The sequence below is a fragment of the Stegodyphus dumicola genome, chromosome X1, assembly GCF_044657685.1.
Source record: "Stegodyphus dumicola isolate Sdum_Otavi_A_Nest chromosome X1, ASM4465768v1".
NCBI classification, from domain to species: domain Eukaryota; kingdom Metazoa; phylum Arthropoda; class Arachnida; order Araneae; family Eresidae; genus Stegodyphus; species Stegodyphus dumicola.
The window spans coordinates 8908360-8924034 of record NC_140780.1 but is presented as its reverse complement, the minus strand read 5'-3'; the positions used below and the strand labels follow the sequence as shown (position 1 = coordinate 8924034).

Here is a 15675-nt window from a genome sequence, read left to right as displayed (position 1 = left end):
GGAAAATCTCATCGAGCTTAACTTAGTTTCTAAATTAGATGTTTTGAGTGTATTTAAAATTAGGCCAACTACTTCATTCACTTCAAACCCATTACATAATACTAGTATTTAAGAAAAATGGTAAAAGATTGCAAATATGTTAAATAACAATTCTACTGATATAGAAATGGAAGTAACTGATTTTCATCCTAATTAAGATCAAGAATCTCACAAAAAGCCATTTGAATAGTCCTAGATCAGAAAATTCATGACCTGTTAAATTTGTAAAAAGATAAATTTCTGCTTTCGATCTACCAAAAGATGTGAAAGAGGATTTTCAACAACGAACTTGTTAAAAATCAATGTTCAGATACAGGATAACAAACATACATTCGAACGACTGCATGGATTTAGCCATAACATCGCATGTACCAGACAGAGGGAAAGAAAAACTCGCAGAAGAAATGCAGTGTACAAATTATAACATTCAAGCATTTCTAGTGGAAATAAAGTTAATATAAAACAAGAATTACCAGCCACAGATGTCTTTTTGCTCTGCACTATTTCTCCATTCTTTTCATCCTCGTGCTTTTTCTTTCATGATATCATGTTCTGCAATCCAAGAGTGCACAGAAATGGTGACAAATTACACTAGAAGAGGCCAAGGGGGGAAAGGTATCATTAGATTTTAACTACTTTGAAATTAAAGAATAATTATACACGAACAGAAATATATAATATTATTTCTTAATATATAAAACTTCAAAGTTGCCTTCTTTGGTTTCAATTTCAGCAACGTGCTACATTGTTAATAAAATCACGACTGCAGTCGATAGAAAAGCAAATGATTTTTCTAATACGACAGTAGTACAGTAAGCGAAGGAGGTTTTTAACGTATGGGTACAACATGAACAATGAAAGAAAAAAATTAGACAGTTATTATGGATACACAGAGTAAAAGGGATAATGATCTTCGAGAAGAGTAAATAATTTCAGCGCTGGTAAAAAGATGGCACCAAAAGACAAGAAGCAGGTAATTTTAAATGACAAATAAACAAAATAAACTTTACTGTTAGCTTTGAAGCAGGTGATATATATTAAACTATCTTAATTCACACACAGAATTAGTGACATAACAGATCAAACTTGCAATATATTAACATTAAAAGAGCTATACATATATACTTTTATAGATTTTTCTTTGTTTAGAAAGGGCTCAAAAACACCATTCTAAAAACAAATTTCAAAGAACATCTTGGAAACAAAAGTCATAAACCATAAAAGAAATATTTCATTCAGAATTTTAACGTAAGAACCGTTTCTATTTTTAAGTTCTTTACTTAGGTAGTCTTATCCATGAGAGAGGAATGCTTAGTCCAATGTACAAAAAATTATCCTGAAATATTACGCCACTTTAATGAAATTATAGCAATATTTCACTCATGGAAAGAACATATTGTCTGGCTGCCCGGGTTCGAGCCCAGCTTTAATACAGAAGGCCAAAACACATCAAATTCGGTTGAATTATACAGCATTTTGAAATGATGCAAAAAATTTAAATGCAATTTCGTGGAAGCACTATTGTAATTACCTACGTACTAAAATTTTGACCAAAAATTAAAGTAAGATACTCTTTTCCTTTAGAAGGAAACATCGTCATATACTAATTTACATATGATCAATGTATTGTACTATAAAACCTAAACAAAGGAATGAAATTTTGTCAGCTATGTGAGATGTCCAATAAAGAGAAATTCCGTAAATTGTAGAATACAGCCTACGTCTGTAAACAGATGAACGGTAAAATATAATTCAAATACTTTACTTTTAGCACTGAAGCAGGTATTCTACATTAAACTGTCTTAATTCACATACAGAATTAGATATATAATAGTTCCAAATATTGTAAGAACAAAACACGCATTACATAAACATTAAAAAAATCCATATACATTTATTAGTGTCACGAGGGTTTATTCTGAAATATTATACGGTCACTTTCAATGAAAGGATAGAAATATTCACTCAGGGAAGGGACATTCTGTCTGGCTGCCTAGGTTACATCCCAGCTTTTGTTACAAAAGTTTCATAGAAGAATTTTAAAAATCCAGAAACGAAACTTATAAAGAAATTATTGAACATACCTGGTTTTATGATTTAGACATTCTTACATACATAATAACTAAATCTTAAACTTGAGGGGGAGGAGAGAACTAAACTCAAGTCTTTGAAATAAAGGTATTATAAATTCATTTTAAATCAAATTAATTTTGTGAAAATATTACACAAATATAAGGAATATACATTTTTACCATAATGTAATGTACGTTTTGCCACTTTGAAAATCTCGAGAACTAAAGCGTGAAATATAAGAAAACTGAAACAAACATTTGGAAAATCTCATCGAGCTTAACTTAGTTTCTAAATTAGATGTTTTGAGTGTATTTAAAATTAGTCCAACTACTTCATTCACTTCAAACCCATTACATAATACTGTCAGGATCTTAAGTTTTACTAACGTTTATTTTATTTTAAATCTTTACTATCACTTCTTATTTTCTACTTCCGGTCAGAATTATAAGCGTGAAGGTATTTATGCAAAGTTTGTCTGGCGAACGCCAAGTATTTAAGTTGTGGCTTTTTTGCCAAGCGAGAGAGAGGAAGCAGTGAGTCGAAGCAGGCCGCTTACCTTAGAAGTTACGCAGTTGCTTGTTTGACTTCCAGGCCAGAGGTTTTAATCATCTTGATAAATTTAAACATATTGTAGTGTTCACAGTTCTCTGTACTACATACGCCTCCTGTTATTATAAGGCCAATCTTCCACGTTTATTATTTTAACGTTAAATTAGAGTTTAGTTCTATTTTTATATTTTTACGTTAGACCCCAAGTAGCGGGTCGGTGTATTCCGAAGTACGGAAGTTTTTGTAAAATAGAGAAAAATAAAGGGTTTTGTATACCCTTCTTGTGTATCCTATTTACTTCCCACAGTTTTGAACATAGCTTTAGTAAGCTCTCTGTTCCGAGTCAGGTCCTTGCATGTTCCCGAAGAAGGTTAGAAGGAACATTGACCCTGATAGTGGCACCCAACGAAGAAGAATAACCATGGCCGAGTTTCAAGAAGAACCTGTGCTGCCTGCAGAAACGGCTCAAAATCCGGAAATGCCAGCTGCCGCCCTGGAAGGATTTGGTTACATCGTCCAGACCATGCGCGGTTCGATGAAACCAGAAGCAACATTTAATGGAAACTCACCGGTAACCAGTTTTTTGGAAAAATTGGATGACCACTTCATGCTCTACCCCGTGCACGAGTTTCAAAAAGTTACCTTAGCTACCAGCGCTTCGAGAGGCCAAGCGCTTAACTGGTTCAAATGTATAGGCAGAAGTCTCTTGGGTCAAGCAGGAAGTCCCACCTATACTTACGAAAATTTCAAGACTGCCCTACTAAAAGCCTTCCCTGTTGTAAGGGATTGTGCGAAATTAGAAACAGAACTTTTCAGTATATATCAACAAAGAATCGAAAACCTCTCAAGCTTTATTTTAAGAAAAATTCACGTCTTCAAACTCTTGTATGGAAACCGTCCGGATCCTGAAATAATTCAAGTGATTTTGCCGAGGTTACTGCCCCAAGTGCAAGACTTTATTGAATTAAGAAATCCGACTACACTGGAAAAGTTATTTGAGCTAGCAATCCAGTTTGAAAGTAGAAGAACGGCGGATGTCGAAAGAAGACGCCAATATCAACAGCGAAACCAATTTGGTACGCCAAGACTACAGCAAAGTCAAGCACACGGCTACGGAGGCAAAGAAACCCGAGCATTCAAAAACAGCCGGCGAACGTCGACAGTTCAATAGCAACCCAGGAAAAAAGTCTCAAGGCCAGTGGAAAAAGAAGGAAAGCATGGAAACAAAAAAGGATTTAAACTAAAACGGATTTCTGCTGACGGGAGGGTGCGGAAATCCGAAGGCCACGAAAACCCCTCTTCCTTCAAGTTAAATACAGTAATGTGAAAAATTTCACTCTTCCGAAGATTGAAGTGTTGGTGAATAATATCCCAGCCACCGCACTCCTGGATACAGGCGCGCAGTGTTCCTGTGTGGCAGAAGATTTTTTTAGGAAGTATTTTCGCAAATACTGCATATATAATTCGGATAATACAACAGTGTTAGCGGCGCAAGGAGAAAAATGTAAGTGCATAGGTAAAGTACCGTTGTATATCCGTATCAAGGACGAACAAGTAAAGGTGATGTTTTTTATAGTAAAGAATCTGCAAGCACATTTAATCTTAGGAATAGATTTTCTTTCAGACGCACAAGCAACACTGGATTTTAATGAAGCGTCCCTTAAGCTGACAATGAAACCAGTTCTTGCAGAAAAGGCTGAACCGCCGATATTAAAACTTGACCACCTCCCTAATGACGAGCAAGGAAGAATCCGACAAGTGGTAAGTGAATTTGCTTCGTTATTTAGTGATATTCCAGGATTTACTCAGGTTACTAACCATAGTATTGACACCGGAGATGCAATGCCAGTTCGCCAAAAACCATACCGGTATGATAAGAATAAGGAAAAAATTATAGAATGGCATATTACCGATATGCTACGTAAAAAGATCATAATGCCCATCTCAAGTAGTTATGCTAGCCCGGTGGTTTTATGTAAGAAAAATAATGACTATCCTTTGACGCATCCAAAAAGGTGGAGATTCGCTATTGATTACTGTAAATTAAACTCCATAACTAAATATCCGGTATATCCGTTACCGATCATTGAAGAAATTCTAAGGAACATAAAATCAACCAAATTTATGACGACTTTAGACTTAACGACTGGTTATTTTCAAATAGGAGTTAGGCCTGAAGACGTGCCTAAGATTGCTTTTATAACCAAGTCTGGCACTTATGCATTTTTGCGTATGCCGTTTTTCCTTTCAGGGGCCCCGGCAACATTTCAGCGATGCATGGACATTGTGTTAAGACCTGTTCTTGGAAAGTCCACATTTATCTATTTAGACGATATCATTATTACTAGTGATAATCTCGACCAAAATGTACAGGATTTAAGACAGGTGTTTTCTTTATTAAATGAGGCCGGTCTAAAAGTTAATGTCGAAAAGTGCAAATTTGCAGCCCCTGAATTAAAATATTTAGGTTACAAAATATCTCAAAAAGGAATCGAGACAGACGAATCAAAAATAATTGCTGTACAAAAGTATCCGACTCCAACCACGGCGAAGAAGCTCTCTTCTTTTCTAGGACTTTGTTCATATTATAGGTCCTTTATAAAATATTTTGCAGCTATTGCTGAACCATTGTTAAAATTAAAAAGGAAAAAGGCAAGATTCTCGTGGACGGCCAAAGCCAATAGTGCTTTCGAAAAATTAAAACAAGCATTAATGCAAGAACCTGTGTTGAAATTTCCTCAAAAGGATGAGAATTTAGAAATTTCAGCGGATGCTTCGGATTATGCGGTAGGAGCGGTACTTTCGCAAAATCAGCAGCCCGTGGCATTTTTTAGCCGAACTTTAAATCAAACACAAAGAAACTATTCCGCGACCGAGAGAGAGGCACTTGCAGTTCTGTTAGCAGTGCAAAAGTTCCGAGTCTATTTTGGAACGGCGCCGATAACAGTGTACTCTGATCATGCGGCGGTAACTAGATTGTACTCAGGGAAAAATTTATCCCCAAGGTTAATAAGATGGGCACTCAAGCTGCAAGAATATAATCTGGTAATCAAGCATACCCCCCGGAAAGGAAAATATCGTAGCAGATGCCCTATCAAGAATTAAAATAGACGAACAAGGTAATACCGTAAAGGTGGCAATGCTTATAGCATGTACAATAAATTCCCGAGAAACTGTAATAACCGAACTGGGTAAGGATCCTGAGTTTGGAAGCATTTATGAGTATTTGAAGGATCCTGAAAATTTTAGCCACCAAGATATTGTGGCGATAAGAAATAGGGCGGCCCATTACGAACTAATAGATGGTCTATTATTTTATACAAACACTACGAATTCCAACAACGAATTTCGACCTGTTATCCCAGCTAGTCTTAGATTAAATATCCTGCAGGAGCTCCATGACAGCCCTTTAGCTGGTATTCGAAAAACTATCCAACGCGTACGCGAGGCAGTCTACTTTCCTGAACTGCAAAAGTTAACAAGGGCGTATGTCCAGTCCTGCCCAACATGTCAAGCCATTAATTATATTAATTTCCCCCGGCCAGGTTTCTAAATAGTATTAATTCCGAATTTCCAAATGAAATAATTGGCATCGATTTATTGGGCCCTTTCCCAAAAAGTCAGTTAAATAAAAGTCGCTATCTCCTTGTTATGGTTGATCATTTTAGTAAATGGACCGAAATTGTTCCCTTAAAACGAGCCTCCGCGAAATTAGTTACTGATTCTATTTTAAATAAGTATATTTTAAAATACGGGGCGCCCCTAAAAGTTATATCGGATAATGGTCCTCAATTTGTAAGTAATATATTTGAAGACATGTGGCAAAAACTGGGCATACGTCATTTAAAAATGGTCCCGTATCGGCCACAATCAAATATAGCGGAACGGGTCAATAGAAATATAGTGAAAATTATCCGTAGTTATGTTAAAAATTTTCATAAAAGCTGGGATAACTATGTCAATGAATTTGCTTTCCCCTTAGGACCGCAAAACATGATACAACGGGAAAAACTACTGCTGAGTTATTTCTAGGCAGAAAGATTATAACGCCGTTAGATAAATTATTTTATGTGCAACAAAGAGCCCCAGAATTTAAAATGGGTGATATAGAAAAACTAATTAAGGAAGCAAAGAAGAATACGGAAGTAGCACAAAGAAAACAGAAGCTCTATTATGATTTGAAACGACAAGGAGTAACTTATAAAGTAGAGGATGAAGTTTTAAAAATTAAGCATTCACTTTCTTCAGCACCAGAAGATAAGACTGCCAAATTTTTTTAACGATTTGAAGGACCATATGTTATAGAAAAAATAACTCACACTGTAGTAGTGTTAAAAGCCAGAAATTGTGAAACCAGCTCCGCAAACATTGATCAAATCAAACCCTACTTCGATCGTAAGAAAATGCAAATATTTTCAGATCTTTTGCAGGATCCGGCAAGGCAGACACCGCAGGCACAAGCTCCAGAGGTGGAAAAACGACAAGTACAAGGGCAAGCCAGTAAGAGGCAGGAGCAAGTGAAAAGAAAATTTCCCCGCGGAAAAATTGAAGGGAGCAAGAAAAAGAAGCCGTTCCACCGTCCAGAAAAGAGAGTTCACGAACACCCCCAGAATGAAGAAGGGAGAAGGACGACGTATGTGAAGAGAACCAGGAGAAATGACGGCAACTATAACCCGGCTCTAAAACGGAAGATCTACTCATCCGACAGGACTCTCCGCAGTAAATGTAGCCGAACTGCGGAAGGGCCATCAGCGGCGGAGGAAAAGTTACAAGGAAAATTTGAACGGCCAGCAACGAGGTCCAAGCAGGAACACGACAGAAGTTTCCCGGTTCCGCCAAGACCAGCTGCCATCAAACGGCCAAGACCACAAGCAGAGGAGAAAAAGAAGGTATTCAAGGGTGACCGAACTGGTGAAAAAAGGAAGCTTCCAGAGGAAGGCATTAAAGGGCGAGCCCGTACAAGAAGGAGGATAAATCAAACAACTATCTGCAATACCTTTAAAGACTGGGCCCAGAAAAGGATGTCCGAATATCACAAAGATAAGTAAAATTTTATGTTACTTTGCAAACTTAAGTTAATCTTTCATTCTTACTGCAAGTGGCAGATTTCAAGAAGTTTCACCTCATGCGAGGTCTACCTTTATCGCCAAAAGGGTGAGAAATGAGTTGTTACCGATTTTGGGTATTATGTTTTTCAATTACTCGCGCGTAAAACTAAAGTTGATGTATAATAGCGTTGTGTAAAGACTTAAATATTGTAAAAAATTATTGTATAAATTTTATTTAAAACATGCTAGCAAGAAAGAAGTTTTAGTCTGAAAGACTTTTTGAAATGTAGTATTTCAAAGTAGAAAGAATTGGCACTTGCTTTGAAAAGAATAGAAGTTAACAATGTACTACTAATGTATGTTTTCAAAATGTGTAAAATTAATGGCATGTTGATATGTTCTTATATACAATGTGAACTGTTATCTGTTACAAACAAACATTCGAACGACTGCATGGATTTAGCCATAACATCGCATGTACCAGAGGGAAAGAAAAACTCGCAGAAGAAATGCAGTGTACAAATTATAACATTCAAGCATTTCTAGTGGAAATAAAGTTAATATAAAACAAGAATTACCAGCAACAGATGTCTTTTTGCTCTGCACTATTTCTATATTCCTTTCATCCTCGTGCTTTTTCTTTCATGATATCATGTTCTGCAATCCAAGAGTGCACAGAAATGATGACAAATTACACTAGAAGAGGCCAAGGGGGGAAAAGGTATCATTAGATTTTAACTACTTTGAAATTAAAGAATAATTATACGCAAACAGAAATATCTAATATTGTTTCTTAATATATAAAACTTCAAAAGTACCCTTCTTTGTTTTAAATTCCAGCAACGTGCTACATTGTTAATAAAATCATGACTGCAGTTGATAGAAAAGCAAATGCTTTTCCTAATACAACAGAAGTACAGTAAGCGAAGGGGGTTTTTAATGTATGTGTACAACATGAACAATGAAAGAAAAAATTAGACAGTTATTACAGATACACAGAATAAAAGGGATAATGATCTTCGAGAAGAGTAAATAATATCAGTGCTGGTAAAAAGATAGCACCAAAAGACAAGAAGCAGGTAATCTTAAATGACAAATAAACTTTATGTTAGCTTTGAAGCAGGTGATATATGTTAAATTATCTTAATTCACACACACAATTAGTGACATAACAGATCAAAAAAGAGTAACAATCAAACTCGCAATATATTAACATTAAAAGAGCTATACATATATACTTTTATATAGTTTTTTTTTAGAAAGGGTTAAAATACACCATTCTAAATACAGATTTCAAAGAACATCTTGGAAACAAAAGTCATAAACCATAAAAGAAATATTTCATTCAGAATTTAAACGTAAGAACCGTTTTTATTTTTAAGTTCTGTACTATTTTTAAGTTCTTTACTTACTCTTATCCATGAGAGAGGAACGCTTAGTAATATACAAGAAATTATCCTGAAATATTATGCCACGTTAATGAAATTATAGCAATATTTCACTCAGGGAAAGAACATATTGTCTGGCTGCCCGGGTTCGAGCCCAGCTTTAATACAGCGAGCCAAAACACATCAAATTCCATTGAATGATACAGCATTTTGAAATGATGCAAAAAATTTAAATGCAATTTCGTGGAAGCACTAGTGTAATTACCTACGTACTAAAATTTTGACCAAAAATTAAAGAAAATTAAGATACTCTTTTTCTTTAGAAGGAATCATAGTCATATACTAATTTACATATCCTCAACCTATTGTACTATAAAACCTAAACTTAGGAATGAAATTTTGTCAGCTATGTGAGATGTCTAAGAAAGAGAAATTCCGTAATTTGTAGAATAGAGCATACGTCTGAAAACAGATAAACGGTAAAACATAATTCAAATACTTTACTTTTAGCACTGAAGCAAGTATTCTACATTAAACTGTCTTAATTCACATACAGAATTAGTAATATAATAGCTTTAATATTATAAGAACCAAACACGCATTACAGAAACTTTAAAAAAAATTTATATACATTTATTAGTGGTACGAGGGTTTATTCTGAAATATTATAAGGTCACTTTCAATGAAATGATAGAAATTTTCACTTAGGGAAGGGACATTCTGTCTGGCTGCCTAGGTTCCATCCCAGCTTTTGTTACAAAAGTTTCATAGAAGAATTTTAAAAATCCAGAAACGAAACTTATAAAGAAATTATTGAACATACCTGGTTCTATGATTTAGCCATTCTTACATACATAACAACTAAATCTTAAACTTGAGGGGGAGGAGAGAACTAAACTCAAGACTTTGAGTTAAAGGTACTATAAATTAATTTTAAATCAAATTAATTTTGTGAAAATATTACACAAATATAAGGAATATACATTTTTACCATAATGTAATGTACGTTTTGCCATTTTGAAAATCTCGAGAACTAAAGCGTGAAATATAAGAAAACTGAAGCAAACATTTGGAAAACCTCATCGAGCTTAAGTTAGTTTCTAAATTAGATGTTTGAGTGTATTTAAAATTAGGCCAACTACTTTATTCACTTCAAACCCATTACATAATACTAGTATTTAAGAAAAATGGTAAAAGATTGTAAATATGTTAAATAACAATTCTACTGATCTAGATATGGAAGTAACTGATTTTCATCCTGATTAAGATCAAGAATATCACAAAAAGCCATTTGAATAGTCCTAGATCAGAAAAATCATGAATTGTTAAACTTTTAAAAAGCTAAATTTCCGCTTTCGATCTACTAAAAAATGTGAAAGAGGATTTTCAACAACGAACTTGTTAAAATCAATGTTCAGATACAGGATAACAAACAAACATTAGAATGACTGCATGGATTTAGCCGTAACATCGCATGTACCAGAGGGAAAGAAAAACTCGCAGAAGAAATGCAGTGTACAAATTAATAACATTCAAGCATTTCTAGTGGAAATAAAGTTAATATAAAACAAGAATTACCAGCCACAGATGTCTTTTTGCTCTGCATTATTTCTCCATTCTTTTCATCCTCGTTGTTCTGCAATCCAAGAGAGCACAGAAATGATGACAAATTACTCTAGAAGAGGACAAGGGGGGAAGGAATCATTAGATTTTAACTACTTTCAAATTAAGGAATAACTATACACAAAGAGAAATATCTAATATTGTTTCTTAATATATAAAACTTTAAAAGTAGCCTTCTTTGTTTTAAATTCCAGCAATGTGCTACATTGTTACTAAAATCGTGACTGCAGTCGATAGAAACGCAAATGATTTTCCTAATACGACAGAAGTACAGTAAGCGAAGGGGGTGTTTAATATATGGGTACAACATGAACAATGAAAGAAAAAATTAGACAGTTATTACGGATACACAGAATAAAAGGAATAATGATCTTTGAGAAGAATAAATAATTTCAGCGCTGGTAAAAAGATGGCACCAAAAAACAATAAGTAGGTAATTTTAAATGACAAAAAACAAAATAAACTTTACTGTTAGCTTTGAAGCAGGTGTTATATATTAAACTATCTTAATTAACACACAGAATTAGTGACATAACAGATCAAAAAAGAGTAAGAATCAAACTCGCAATATATTAACATTAAAAGAGTTATACATATATACTTTTATAATTTTTTTTTTCGAAAGGGCTCAAAAACACCATTCTAAAAACAGATTTCAAAGCACATCGTGGAAACAAAAGTCATAAACCATAAAAGAAATATTTCATTCAAAATTTTAACGTACAAACCGTTTCTATTTTTAAGTTCTTTACATAGGTACTCTTATCCATGAGAGAGGAACGCTTAGTCCAATGTACAAGAAATTATCCTGAAATATTACGCCACTTTAATGAAATTATAGCAATATTTCACTCAGGGATAAAACATATTGTCTGGCTGCCCGGGTTCGAGCCCAGCTTTAATACAGCAAGCCAAAACACATCAAATGCCATTGAATGATACAGCATTTTGAAATGATGCAAAAAATTTAAATGCAATTTCGTGGAAGCGCTATTGTAATGGAATACATATGGAAGACAGAGAAATCAAATAATGAATCAGAAAATTACAAAAGAAGAATTGGGTGCGTATAAAACCCCTTGATAATACAAGCAGTATTCTGTAACAAAATTTCCATCATCTTATTATGGAAAATATCCATGTGATCTCTTAATCAAAAATCAGGCTCTGTATCCCAAGTGAAGGCCAAGTAGGCCCAAGTGAAGAAGCTAGGAAAATTCTTTAGATAAGGTGTGATGGTTATCGTAATGCAAATAAAGAAAGATATATCACCTCTTTTTAAAACAAGTAATTTTAAATCTGGTGCTGTACTAATGTATGAGGAAATTGAATATCCTAACACCAGAAAACTCTCTCCTCCTTTTTCAGGACCCTGTAAAATTTTAAAACAGTATTCTGAAGTTATTTTTGAAATAGACAAGCCAAATTCTCTTACTAAAAAGGATTTAGAAATCGTCGATTTTACCAAAGCACGCCAGCCCATTCTACCTGGCTCTGGTGTGCCAGAGCGTTTTCTCGTTCACCCCCGGCCGTCACAAATTTGTGCCAGTGTCTTAAAACATTTTAAAAACTATAACTTTTGGCAGAAGATGGCATTGTATGTCCATATGGTTTCAGCTACATGGAGATTTGACCTTCTACTTAAAATGAAAGTAGCATGACTCACATAAACATGGTTTTTTATTACATAAACAAAAGGGCAAAGGAATGTTATCGAATGGCATGCTTTATGATGGCTCTTTAAGCTGTCATATATGTTAAAATGAGCGTTTAAATATCTTTTTCCTTTCCTTTACATGAAAATATATAAAAAAAAGATTTCTAGACCCACAATTCTAGAAGAATCGAGAAATATGTGACAAAATGAAAAATGTCTCCATGGTATCAGCGCGTAATGGATGTACAATTTTTGGAGAACGCTGGAAGAACAATGAAGACATAATATTTGAATGTTTTACTCCTGATACTAGAATCTTTTTTTTAACATGTTTATCTTCCCTTTATATTCTCTACTTTTCACTATATGCAAGCATGGAAAATATCAAAAATGCTTCTAATCTTATCACTTGGGCAAGCATTATAGAAAGGTATTTTTTTTATTAAGAAAGATATTGAAAACTTACAATTTAAAAGATCCATCTAATATGTCTTAATGCATCGTACACAGAGCTGGCACTACGCATTCTGACATCTGATGAAATCTCTGTAGATTCTAGATTCTAAATTCGACTGCATAGTGCCTATCTAAATTCTGCTTGCAGTGCCTGTCTAAATTCTAAAAGTTTTGGCATTTCTAGATTTTGTTGTTTGGTGTGTCACTAAATTCTAAAAATTCTGCCATGCCAGCTTTGTAACCAGCCTTTACTATATATATATTTCATATTTCTTTTGAATTCCATATTACTAAAGAAATTAAATTAGTCATTTTTTCTATACATTCTAAATACAATTAGTGTTTTTTAGAAAAACGGAAATCCTTAATTAAATCCAAAAATTCTAAAATGAAAAGGAAACGTGCTGAAGAAAGAAACTGAATACATAAAGAAAATTATTCTTCAAAGATATGTGCAGTTATTATTATGTAAATTACCCAATTGTTTATGATTTCAGCCTTTACTATAATTTTCCATTTCTTTTTCCTCATATGATAGAGTTACAGAGCCAGATTAAATTAAAATTAAATTGTATAATCTTTAACCACTAGTCCACATTTTTAGTTTGAATTTGACTGTTCTTGTTTAATTACGCCACCCTGAGATGTAATTGACTTTGTTAGCATTAGAACATGCCTTTATGTTTGTTCCAAGTTCTTTTTAAATAAAAGGCTTATTTAAACCTTTGTCTGATATTGTAGTTACTTTCAGACATAGTGATAATTTCCTTCACGTCTGTCGGGGGTTTTGGACCTCTTTAACTTTTACCAGATCAAGTAAACCCTCATATGTACATTGTGGAGAAGTTAACAAGTTAGGAGATAAAGCATGCAGAAACTAGCGAGAGCATTGGTTTGCATATTGAGACAAATCTCTAATTATTGTTAGGAAAGATGCTTAAAGAGAATGAAATCGATGTAAACTAGCCAAAATGTTTGGTAAGGCTTCAAATTAAAATGACGGATAAATATTTTGTTGAGTGTTGTTGTTACAAAACATAAATGTTTTGTAGCTTTAAATGTGTAATTATTCTAATATCCTTTAAGAATCAGTGTCATAAATTACATGTATTTTAAACTGTGAAATTTTATTAGATTTAGATTTTAACAGGATCCATAATGACTAAGGTTACCTATTCACCTAATTTAATTATTTATAACTAACTGCTTACCCTTAAAAATTATCTCTACATATTAAAGCGAGTTATTGCCTTTCAGTAATACAGTCAAAAGTCGTTAATCCGGACTCGTCGGGACTTCGGCGATTCCGGATTATAGATCATCAGTTTAAATCTCGTAAGATGGCATGCAGAAATTCTAAAATTAAAAATATGAAACCTTAATTTATGAAATAAAGAACAATTATAATCTAAAGGGTATCAAAATTTACAAAAAAAAGCTTAATATTTATTTGTTTACTTTATTAAACATTTCTTTCAATGTAAGTTATTTGAAGTTGCTTCGTTTTATGTGATAATACTTTCTCTTTAATTCTATAAACAGACACAATTTCTTGTTCAGTTACAAAGTTCCGCTGTTCAAGTCCCGTTAATTGTTGTGCCGAGAATACCAACGAAATCGAATCGAAATTTTTTCGTTTTCACTAACCTCTCTGTCACATTCTTCATGTCTTTATCCATATTTTGCAGCAATTCCACTTTTTGTTTGATGGACATCGAAACATACTTTTGTTTTGTACGATCCTTTGGGAGCTCCAGAATCGGAAATTCTATTTGACATAATCGAAAGTTCAAGTTTTACATTTAAAAAATTGCTCTTACAGTCTGCAAAAAATAATAAGCCGGATCCAATTCGAAGATTAAGGAACAACGCAATCATCAACATTAACTGAAATAGATAATTAGATAAATTTAGATTATACCGTCCGTTATATATAAAACACGCACGCGAAAACGTATCCTGCACTTGCGCACACGCATATGCGCAGTGGTAAAAGCTCTTACGCGCACGCGTAAACGCCTATGCGCATGTGTCAACGCGGCGCATGCGCAGAAAGATTTTAGCTTTGAGGTCTGGATTATGGGTGTCCGAATTAATGACTTTTGGCTAGTTCACTTGCCAAGTGGACTAGCAGAAACAGTGATCTTCGGGAGACTCCACTGTTTTGATATATCTCCCCTCCCCCTTCTTTCAAGTAAGCATAAGCATTAGCAGAAGTGTAGTTTCACTTCATTGCACCTATCGTGCTCCCCAGGGTACATTCCTTCCTTAAAACTTAAAAATAATTTTGTCATAATTTTTTTAAATGGTAATAATGTATCTCCTTTTAAGTTTAGTTTCGGCAAAGTATGTGAATCTGATGTAAAATTTTTATAGAAAACTGGTTATAAAATTATAATATTTTATGACAATAATTGTAGGGGAGGATGAAAATCTTTTTTTTTTTTTTCCCCTTCATAGGTACATATGATGTGAATATGATTCATTTTGAATAAGAAATTCCTCCACATCCCTTCCCTTGGGCAGGTGGCTCTAGCGTGATTTGCCACATATAAATAAACTTTCCCATTTACAGTAATATTTTGTCAGCCAGCATCCTCTGCTTTTTAAATCGTAAATTTCAGGGGTTCCCAAACTGTGCTCCGTGGTGCCCATAGATGTATCATAGAGTCGTATTTAATGAAGTGTTGTGATTTGCTATGAATAAGCAGGTTGTAAAGCGCAAATCTTGTACAACACTTCGTCAAACACGACTAGGGCGGCTTGACAAAACAACTAAACCTATAAGTGCGCTAGCAGTTGAAAAAGTAAGGGAACCCCTGGTCTATTTGCCTGTTAGTCC

At 34.1% G+C, this 15675-nt stretch overlaps 1 long non-coding RNA gene across 2 annotated transcripts in view; it reads right to left on the bottom strand.

Moving 5' to 3' along the window:
- LOC146993082 (uncharacterized) overlaps window positions 1–15675 on the bottom strand; it is a 35370-nt gene that overhangs the window by 6597 nt on the left and 13098 nt on the right. Inside the window, exons 2-4 of one of the 2 annotated variants that reach the window (XR_015038779.1) lie at window positions 10676–10772; window positions 8288–8405; window positions 448–630 (exon numbers count right to left, since the gene is read on the bottom strand). This is a non-coding gene — a long non-coding RNA (uncharacterized LOC146993082). Of the gene's footprint in view, window positions 1–447; window positions 631–8287; window positions 8406–10675; window positions 10773–15675 lie in introns of those variants that run through there. The other variant, XR_015038778.1, reaches the window with a different exon arrangement.